General features: G+C 43.2%; 1 long non-coding RNA gene across 1 annotated transcript; it reads left to right on the forward strand.

Annotated features, from left to right (window-relative positions):
* Positions 1–4954: 4954 nt before the first annotated feature.
* Positions 4955–10795, forward strand: LOC143660343 (uncharacterized). Its single transcript, XR_013163973.1, has 3 exons — positions 4955–5713; positions 9453–9575; positions 10434–10795. It is a non-coding gene; the product is annotated as an uncharacterized LOC143660343 (long non-coding RNA).
* The last annotated feature ends 241 nt before the right edge of the window (positions 10796–11036 follow it).

Here is an 11036-nt window from a genome sequence, read left to right on the forward strand (position 1 = left end):
GCAGAATTATGAGAAGGATTTAAAATAAAGAGAAATGTATGCATAATATAAATTTAGCATCACTAATATAACAAAGCAAATAAGTATATATCTTCTTGTTCCTTTCTAATCTTTATGCATAAATGTAAACTGTATGTAATTCTGCATCATTTTAATCAAAGTATACATAAAACTGTTTTACTATTATATTTATCTTAAGTCATTCCACATTTCTACTTAAGCTTCATGTTTAGTCTTTTTAATTGCTGTGAAATATTCCTTTATGTTGTCACACTATAATTTATGTGACCCTTCTTCTATTTGTATGCATTTAGGTTACTTCTTGTTTTCACTTGTGTAAATTACACTGCATATATTGAAGAACATATTCAAATTATTCATCTTTATAAATCAGTCTCCTGTAGTAATTCTTATGACTGAGATTCTGAGGTGAAAGTATGTGAAAATATTTATGACTCCTAACACACATTACCAAATATACTTCCAAAATATGTATGCCTGTTCTGTCACAATGTCACCAACACTGGGATTTTATTATTTCCTTTGTTTGGTTTTGATTTTTGTTGGATAGGGCATAATGTACATGCTCTGCCTTCCGAGTCTCAGCTGTCTCTATTACTTCATGCAGCTACAATGTATTGAAAGCTTATGTGCCATGTACAATGCTAAACCCTTGTTTTTCCAGAGATTTTAGAGCTGTATTATGCAATTATTGCTTCCCTTTTTATTGACAAAGAAACTGACACTCAGAGACCTTAAGTAGCCAGAGTATGGTCAAGTTTGGGTTAGCTTTAAGATGACACCTGATTTTTTAAAAAGTAGAGGAACATACATTTTCCCTTCACAGACAGGTCTCACCTTACTTTATTAATTTTATTCATTCAGGAAATGATTGCTTATAGAGGGTAGTCATGTACAAGGCATTGGATAGGTGCTGGGGAAATTCAAAGAAGAATAAGATCATTCTAGGGGGTGGGGGTGGAATAAAGCACACACACAATATACATTGACTCACATTTATGGCAACAATCTTGTAAATTCCAGTAATAGCTCTGAGACTTATGCAGGAGTCTGAAATATTAATTGGGCTTCTACTGTATGCAAGTCACTGTTCTACATGCTGGGAATGGATAAGATAAACTCCCTAAAAGGGATTATAGGAAGTAAAGAGCAGATGTACTACTAAGAACCTAGCACAATGTCATTGTAGGAACTTTTCTGAAACCCACCCTCAATGGACAATGCTAATGCCAGATAAATTCATATAAGACTTCTCAAAAGACTTATGAGGTTCATACTTTGCCTGGGGTAGCAAATTCAGTCCCATGGAATGAGAGAGGCTTCAGCTTGTCCTTAAACAACAGGAAGGACTCAGCCTTGGTGACTAAAGGACAAGAACAAGCACCACGCTCAGGAGATAAGGAAGCCCATGAGTAACTTTGCAAGAAGCTGCTTCTCCTTCCATCCCGGAAATACCCCTCCTGTATGTGCAGATACAGCAAGTTCTCCACAATGCAGATCTTCTGCCCAACTCTGCATGGGCTCTCAGGGCAATTCTGAATTAAGTGCTGTAGTCTGGGTCTCCAAGGAGCTTAAATGACACAGAAGAACTAATTGGAGAAGAAGATACGGTAAGATACAATTAACTGCTAATTGGGTGGGCCTGACTTTCAATCAGTTTTCCCACACTTGCCAGATGAAAAAAAAACACCTGGGGCACTTTGTTGGCTAGAAATTCTTGGGCCCACCCCTGGAGACACTGATTCAGTAAATCTGGGGAGGGGTCAGAAACCCTGGAGGCCCATGTGACTTATACTTCTTGCACAGCTCTTAAATCAGTGGTTCTCAAACTGCATCCAGGCCAATTATCATTATCACCTGGGGCTTTTGGCAAACCATCACAGATGCTTGATCCCTATCCCCAAAAGTCCCACCCTTGCATTGTAAAGCATCCCCCCTGGATGTGTTCATGCCCCACAAACTGCTCTCAATGCCAAGTGAGCTCATAGGAAAGCAAGGTCATCAAGACAATAGAGAAGACAGTTGTGGGGGCTCCAACTCCTTCCCTGGGCAATGTATGGTCTCTGTAAGCCTCAGTTTCCCTGTCTATAAAATAATGAAGGAAATGATTCCTGCCTCAGAGTTGCTGGAGAATAGAATGGAATGATGGCTGTTTAGGCTCTGACACTGTGCCAGGGACTCCAGTATCTTGGAAAAGTGATGTGATTCTAGGGAAAGACAGAAGTAGATAGGTATTTGGCTTCCTGGAAAAGGGAGCTTGAGATGCCTTGAAGGTGCATATGATTTATTAAGTAAAAAGGAGTACATAGGGCACTCCAGAAGGATGGGGAGCCAGAGCTGAAACAAAGATCCAGGTTAGATCCAGAGGGGACTCCAGGCACAGTAAAGAGAGGTAGAATGTTTTTGAAGTAGTGGGAAATAAGACAGGATCATGAAGGTGAGACCAGGCAAACGGATGATGGTTTATAATTAGCGGTTCCTAAGACCTAATGCATTATGAAGGGAAAGCAATGATATTAGAAAAGAGCCATACTGCATTAGAGCCAAGGCCCATTCTGCACATGTAGACATGTATTGGACTTTGCTGGTAAGGAGGTTCCCCTACATGGAGGTATCACGTCTAGGCACAAACAACCAAGCTCAAGAAGAGAACCATTCTGCCAGTGTTCGAGGCAACCGTCTCCTACCTGCTTATGATAATTCCCCTTCCAGAGATCTGCTTTATTTGCAAAGGCACATTCTACTACCATGTCTTTATGTACATGTCCTTGAGAGTTGGCCACCTTTCAGCCTCCTTGGGACACTGCTCACATGAGCTAGAACTCTCTTGCCCAGTTGGTTTCACACAAGACCTGGTCCTATCAACTACCTGGTGCTTTTCTCCTGACCAAACGAAGCTTTCCATTTAGCATCTTCTCCATCAGTCTAGGATCCTCAGAAGGGATAGGAATATGGATGGTAGCTATTTCATCCTTGCTTGGAGGAAATGATTCCAAGGCACAGAGAGAAGGAAAGTCACAGAAGCCTTGCTGGAATTCAAGTCTGTAGCTCTGAGGGGCCCCAAAGCCAGCTCCAGCCCAGAGCATTGCTGGATGGAGGTGAAACATTTCAGGCACTTCATTTTATACATGAGAACTCAGAATAGAGAGGAAAAGGTATTTCTCCAGGGGCTCATGGACAAGCCCCCCATATGACAACCAGAGCCAAGAGCACAAAGCAAATGTCTCTTCCCAGAGCCCTGTTATTAAAAACCCCCATGATGGTGCTGTCAGGGAAAATGGGACACAATGATATCACAAATTATGCATGTATTTCATATTTTGCAAAGGGCACATGAACTTTTCTAGCCTGCAGTGCCCTAGAGAGGACTAAATGAAAAGTGCATGTGTCCTCCTATCAAGGTGAATGTGATAGTTCCCAAGGACAGATGCCTCTGCCCTCCTCTGAAGGGGAAGGCCATTTCACATTAGGACCAGATCCAAGATTTGATGATGTGATCATCCAAAGCCCTGCAGCATTGAGGGATTGCCTTCAAGGAGTTGTCTAATTTTAAAAGGCAATGCATGGAATCCAAGAGGCTGTGAGGGGCTGGGCTGGACTTGAAGGGTCTCCATCTGTGTCCTCAAGAGGTATACGTTTCTTGGTGGAGGAAACTGAAAAGGAGGAAGACAGAGAGAACAAAAGGAAGAGAGAGGGAAAAAAAAGAGAGAACACAGAGGATGGGAAGGGAGAGGAGAGGGAGAGAGGAAAGATTCCCAACCACCCCTCCCCATAGTCCTGAAATCATTTCAGCTCAGGTAGTTGCTAAATCAAAATTCCCTGTGCAGTAATATTGGAAATTCTAAGCCTGAAGCCACAATTCCTAACAAGACATGGTGCACTGAGAGCCACAGACCATCACAATCCCTCACTGAATTAGGACCTCACCCAGTAGCCTCTCAACGACCTCCAAAGGAGGGGATTCAGGCCAGAAAGGAGCTTCCCCCCTCTGTGCCTTGGGCTCACTGATGCCCCAGGAGAATTAGCCCTGGGGCATAGGCCTATGCTTCAGTGGAGGCACCCAAAGTCAAAGTCTCTTTGTGTCACCTAATCTGTGATGAGGTAGAGAAGGAGGATGCAACCCTGAAGGAAATGTGCAAGATATTGTCACCCAGAATCCTCACTACAAATGAAGTGAATTGAGTTTCAGTGGGGTTACATGAAAGGCATGCTGAAGGTCATGCATAGGCTTGCAGAGCAGGGATGATTTTGGAATCTGAAGGACTCTCATAGCCCCATAGAGGCCCCATTACAGAGCCATAGAATGTCACTGTCAGGCAGAGACATCAAGTTCATGGCATGATCAAGAATTGCAAATGATACAGAAGGGCTTGAGGTGAGCCACACTACAGGGCACAGTGCAAGGGAGACCAAGAGCAGTGGAGATACGGTATGAAGAGATTTCAATACTGTGTTACTCAAAGTTCTCTAGAGAAATGGACCAACAGAAGAGATCTGTAAATATGAGATTTATGAAGGTGTCTCAAACAACTGTGGGAATGGAAGAGTCCAAAATCCATAGAGCAGGCTATGAAGCTGGCAGCTCCGATGAAAGGGCTGGATGAAGTCCAGAGGGGAGGTCTGCTGGCTGAAGAAGCAGTGAAAACTCTCTCTTCTTCTTTAAAGGTCTTCAACTAATTGGATTTTCTCATTGGTGGGAGACACACCTTAGTTGATCACAGATGTGATCAGCCACAGATGCAATTAACTGACTGATGATTTAGTACACCAGCCTTCCAGTTTATCAACCAGCCATAGAAATATCCTTGCAGCAACAGTCAAGCCAGTGATTGCCTGATGAGACAACTGGGCATCATCCCTTGGCCAAGTTGAAACTAAAGCCTAACAATGGCTTTTGTGATGCTCCCATGAGCATTAAGGGGTCCCAGGAGAGTCCCTCTCCTTGGCATAAGCCTGTGCCTCTCACAGGAGAGGAGGAGTATCTAGGATAGGCCAGGGCAGGAAGAATTATTCTGGAGAATCCAGAGATTTGAGGGACCATGTAACAATGGTCAAGGTCAATTGCTAAAAGAACCAGAGAGGCAAATAAAGATTTGGGGTTGAGGGGTGGATGCATGACCATAGATAGAAGACAAGACTAGAGAGCAGAAACTGGGTGGGCAGGCAACACAAAGGGGGTCAAGGTAAAAGCTCAGGACAGCAGCTGTCCATGAGCCCAGGGTATCATCGGCCCATTTCCATTGGCTCTTAACTATGGGTTACAAAGCCAGGCACAATGGTCAAGAATCCCAGAATGGACTGGGCATACATAAGCCAAGAGTAGCTTTCTACTGTTCTCAGGCTTTTCTAGGGAATTAGGTTGGCAAGGATATATAAACATAGGAACAGTGTAGACAGTTAGTGATGGGGATTCAGTGTAAGCTGCCCACACGTGCAGACCCAGTGTGGATCTCAGCCCCAACAGGTCACAGCTCTAAGTGGCTACATAGGGAGGCAGGTCCTCCTAGGACCCCTCCATGGCATAATTCTCAAGACCAGAGGACACAGCTTGGATGGGCCTTGGCTTCAACTAGAACCATGACTATGTGCCATTGACCAGGCACTACTCTGTCTGGGAGAAATTTCTCTTTCTTCACCCGGCAAACCTGGTCCTTTCTAATCGGGCACCTGCACCAGCTAATCTTATAACCAGGCAAGTTGGGGACGGTGCAGTCTCTAGAAAAGAAGCTACCCATGTCTTCTGTCTGGACTTTGAAGGAGGCACAGAATTTCACTCAGACATGCTGGTGGTGGGAGTGTGAACTCTCAAGGCTGGGACACAGCAGGAATAAAGTAAGGCACTGTGAGTGCCCCTGATGGTTTCTGTAATGAGTAATCAGACAGGTGAGCCAGGAAATGGAAGGGACAGGGCATGTCAAGGTGAGAGGATGATAGAAAAGACATGGTGTGACTTTTAAAATGCAGGCATGTGTAGAGTGATTGTCAAAGGCCTTGACGGCCATGCAAAGTATTAAAACTGTGTGCTTGATGAGAATCAGTGTAAAAGATTTGGGAAAAGAGGTGATATCATCAGCTTTGCACTGGAAGAACATTCCTGTGGCTGTTTAGGGTGAGGCTATAGGGGTGGGGGGGTGGGCACACGTGGACTCCGTGGGGCCCCAGACACCATGTGGCACCCAGAGAGGAGGTTGCTGCCATAATCTAGATGAGAAGTGAAGCACCCATAGCAGCAAAAATACTCTGGCCCTAGAAGAAAAGGCAGAAGATGTCCTTGTCCTTTGTACTCTGTCTATTCTGGGTTGTGATATGAAACTCTGGTAGTCATTCCACAGAAATCAAGTAGGGTGGCATCATCAAGAATCCTCAGCCAGATAAAGATTTCAAGTGAAAAAGGAATTGAAATCTTTTTTTTTTTTGAACCTACATTGCCTGTTGAAAAATGCCTGCCCAGCCAAAACTCAATTTCTGTCTTCTTTAATTCAAGTGCAAATGGATCGAAGGCTCAGATAACAACATAAAATTGGTTAATCAACTTTCATCCCATATTTATATTGCAACAGGGAGATTTTACAGTTCTCTGCCGCTCGGCCCGGTGTTCTATGAAAGCCAGCCAGTGTTTTATGTCCCCTTAAAATTGCAAACCAGAGGCCTCTCTGCTGTCACTGACCCTCCGCCCCTCCTGCTAACCAGCTCTCTTGGCTGTCTGGCAGGGGCCAGCCAGTTTAGTTTTCATTCTGGGAGCGTAAGGCCCTGCAGGAATAGGTTTTATGTTTTACTCTAGAAATGAAAATCGCTTTTTGCTATCATCATCGCATCATCACAGAGGGATGCCAGTGAAGTCATGGTATGACTAAAATTACTGAAAATATTTTAAACTTAATTTTCTGTGGCAGGCAAACCCACACCATGCTCATTGTAGGCCTGGTTAAACATCTCTGTTGGCTTCCTATTCTCAGATACGGTCTAAAGCTTATAGACTGGCACACAAAACCCTCTGGAATTGGGCTTTTTCAGCTATGTTCTCAAGAAATAATTTTTAAAACCCTGTAAGGCTTGTATTTCAGTGCCAGGTATGGGGGATAGAGCTGTGAGCAAGACAAACATCATCCCTCCTTTCATGGAGTTTGCATTCTAATGAGTAAGACAAAGAACACTTCCATATCAAATGAAGAAATAATTACAGACCATAAATGGGTTATGAGGAAAGCAAAGGACTCAGAGAATAAGTGGGATCAGTTTAGAATGGTGAAATGGGTGATGATTCATTTAGACAATGATAAGGCAGAGGGAATAGCATGTGCAAAGACTCAGAGGAGAGAGTGAGGTTGGCATGTTCTAGGAACAAAGAAGAGGACAATGTCATGGGATCTTAGCAAGAAAGAAGGTGATGGATAGGACATGAGGTCTGAGAGCAGGTCAGCTCAGCCATCCGCTTTGGGGGTCCTGACTTTATCCCAAGGTCCAAAGGGAGTAACATGATGAAATTTGGGTTTCAAAAAAAAAATCCTTTTGGCTGCAATGCGGAAGATGGTTTAGAGAAGGACAGTGGTTTAGAAGAGAACACTATGCTGAGGTTTCTGCTCTGGTTAAAGTGAGAATGATAACAGGAAATGGCAGAGAAATCAAAATGCATGAACAAGCTGACAAGCATTTTGCCTCTCCAGCTTCATTCCCCAAGGACTCTGCATTCTAGCCCCCTGAACTTCCTTGAATGCCTCATGCCCTTTCCTCACTCGAGCCATTTCCCCCTTCTACCACCAATGAACCCTACTCCTCCATCAAAACTCAACACAAAAGTTTCCATGCAACCACCATGATTGCAAAGGCTCTTGGTCAGTTACTTCTTTTTAAGAGTTTATGTGTGTCTCCTCTACTAAATTGTAATGCGAGGACAAAAGACCTCTACATTTCTGTGTTCCTAGGACACATTTCAGAAAGTGTCCTTAATTAATTGTCAGTGAATAAACTGTAGACAATGGAGTGGAACAACTAAACTGGCTTCAGAAAGAACCACGAATTTTCGCTCTAAGAAATGATCATCTTTTGTTTGACTTTTTCCCCCCTGCCCAGGCTGCCCTGGGATTTAGGAAAGAAATGCTCTGTTGCTTAAAAGAAGAAAAACATAGTCTTCCAAGTCTAGTATCCATTCGTGTGACCTAAACGTCATTTGTGGAAATTATGACCGACACTAACGTGATAATTAGAACCAAATTGAATACCTATTCACTACTGTTCAGGCTTGGAAAGAGCAAAGAGGGATCCAGTGCATATCCGAGCTGCCCTAATTATGTGCTCCTTGTAATCAACATTACTTTTCTGGTTACATTTCACAGTTAATTTGTTTTTCCCACACAAATCCAATTCTGTACCAGAGAAGCAAAGTTTATTGTATTATCACAGTTTTTTTTTTTCTTTCGGCTTCAGTTTTAAAAAAACACAACCCCACATGTGCAATTAGTTTTAAAAAATGAATTTCTCCCCGCATGGGTTTAAGATTAATGATATTTGTTTATTATTGGATGATCTGTCTTCAATAAGTGGCATGAATAAGAATTGGCTCCTAATCTTAATGTACTTATTTTCATAAGCCAAATAACTATATATGGCATCAAATGTAATTCTCCAGAATGGTAACAGGTTATTAACTTCATAAGCCATTCCCTAATGGGTTTTAAATCTCTAAAAAACAGTGAATCCTAAAGTAAAGGAGACATGGCAAAACTACTGTCTGCCTTGGAAAACCAGCCCACATTGCTATTTTCCAGAACGGGCTATTTTCTAGCTCCTCCAGAATTCTAGTTTGAATTACTTTTTCCCCAAGCTTCTGCTCATCTTAACTACATTTTCCCACTCTTTTTCCATGCTGTAGACAGACTTAGGTTCCATTATGTCTGAGGCGATTGTGCATATGAATGGAAGCAGGGTAGGTCCGGGAGTAAGGGGATTGTGCCCCGAACTCCAGCTCCAGCTTCCCTTGGCTGAGAGCAGGTTCTGTGCATAGGCTGAGCCTCGGGGTCTTCCAGGGTAATAAAAACATTGGACCTACAATGAACCCAACACCTTTCTGGGTGACAACATCAGTTTGATTCCAGAAGGGGCCTCCAGGCCATTTGTCCAAGAAATGAGAAAAGGGCAACTGAAGTATAAGAGAGGAAGCACTAAGGCAACCTGGAGAGAAGAGGACAGGATGGGTCTGGGAGTGGCTGGGCTGTTTTCTGTCAAATGGGAGTGATCTTAGGGCAAAAATCTGGTCTCCTCTTGTCCTACCTACTCTTTTTCTCTCTAAAATATTATGGGGAAAAAAATCTGTCTAGGTTCAAATAAGGGAAGTGGGTTCTCTTGCTGGTTCAGGAAGGAGAGAAGGATAAAGTTCCCTTCCTGGCTTCAGTTTAACACACTTCCTGCAAATGCTATCTGTTGCACCCTCCTAGGACAATGGAAACAGTCCCCAACCTCAGAAAGACTGACATCTGCTCCCGAGATCTGAAGAGACTCCCTAGGACCGACACACTACTCTCATCTTGGACCTGCTCATCCTTCAAACCCAAACTCAGGTGTGTCTCTAGGAAGGGTCTGACACAGGGAACTCCTGCCCCAGGGACAACGTGTGAGGTCCAGATGCAGAACTGAAGCACTGAGATCCTCTCCACTGGAGGGCCAGGGGAGAGATGAGAACCTGAGATGGGGAGCCCATGGCAGGGAAGGGGGAGGCAGAGCAGATGCAGGCATGGCTGAGTGGCTGGGCACTTTCTCTCCAGAGCCATCTCTGACCTTCTTTTAGCTCAGCCCTTAGGGAGACTCTTTCAGGTCTTTGGTTCTTCAGACAAACCAGTATTTCTACATCATCTGGTGAGCTTTATAAGCATAAATATTTCGGGGCACCACCTTGGAACAATTGAATAAATTTATGAGAGAGTGAGGTCCAGGAATGCACAGTTTTGCAGGTTCCCTAGGAGATTCTGAGATACCTTAGAAAGTGAGACCGTTGTTCTAGAGGGGAAAGAGAACAGGATTGGCAATCCAACCACCTGGGTTAAAAACCCTGTCACTATTTTGCTAGTTCCTGGTCTTCTGCTTCCTAATCTACAAAAGTCGGACAATGGATCTACTTTAAAGGGCTATTGAATGAATGAAGTTGAGCCAGCAGATGTAAAATCGATGAGCCCAGGGCTTGACACAGAATGGAGATTCAAAGGCAGGGAGCTGGCCTTTGACGTGAAGCTCCAGACAGGATCAGCAGGGTCTCAGGAACCAGTTTAACCAATATTCCATGGAGACAAAAAATAAATAATAGAAAAAGAAAGAAAAGCACCTCCCTTTGGTAGCAATGACCAATCATGTCTGTATAATAATGTTGGCCCAAGGGTGAGGAACATAATTCCTGGGTACAACTGACATAATTTTTTTTTCAGGTTCACATTTGAAAAACTGTTTAAAATATTCCAGCATTAACGTCCCTAGCAGACATGGCTGTAAGCTGATTTATAAACCAATGGAAAATCAATAATCCCTGGCAACATACTGAATTTGGAGCAGTGATGAGGGAAGCTGACCTCCTCTTTATCTCCCCTGTGGGATACTGCAAATGTCTTTGCAGCCAGCCACTCCTCCACAATTTCCTGCAAGGCAGTCAGGGGGGACAAAATCTGACTGTAACACTTTGCTTCACCTCCGTTCTTCAGACCTGGCAACTGAGGCTGAGTTCAAAGCGCAGAAAGATCACTCCATATGAGGGACTAAGACATTACATCACATGTATAAAGCAATGTAAGCCTTTCAGAGTGAAAACTGAATTTTCTTGTATTTGGGGGGGGGAAGAGATACAGTTAGCCCACATGTTAAAAATTTAAGGGTAACGTGTCCACTAAAGAAATAAAATGGTATAATATATAACTTACAGAACCTAGGGATAAAAATAAATGCATATATAAATAAAGTTTGAATAATCTAAAATGAAGCAGAAAAAGAGAAAAGAAAAACAGGATAAATATAAAATACAAAATAAAATGGCATAA

The sequence above is a fragment of the Tamandua tetradactyla genome, chromosome 16, assembly GCF_023851605.1.
Source record: "Tamandua tetradactyla isolate mTamTet1 chromosome 16, mTamTet1.pri, whole genome shotgun sequence".
NCBI lineage: Eukaryota > Metazoa > Chordata > Mammalia > Pilosa > Myrmecophagidae > Tamandua > Tamandua tetradactyla.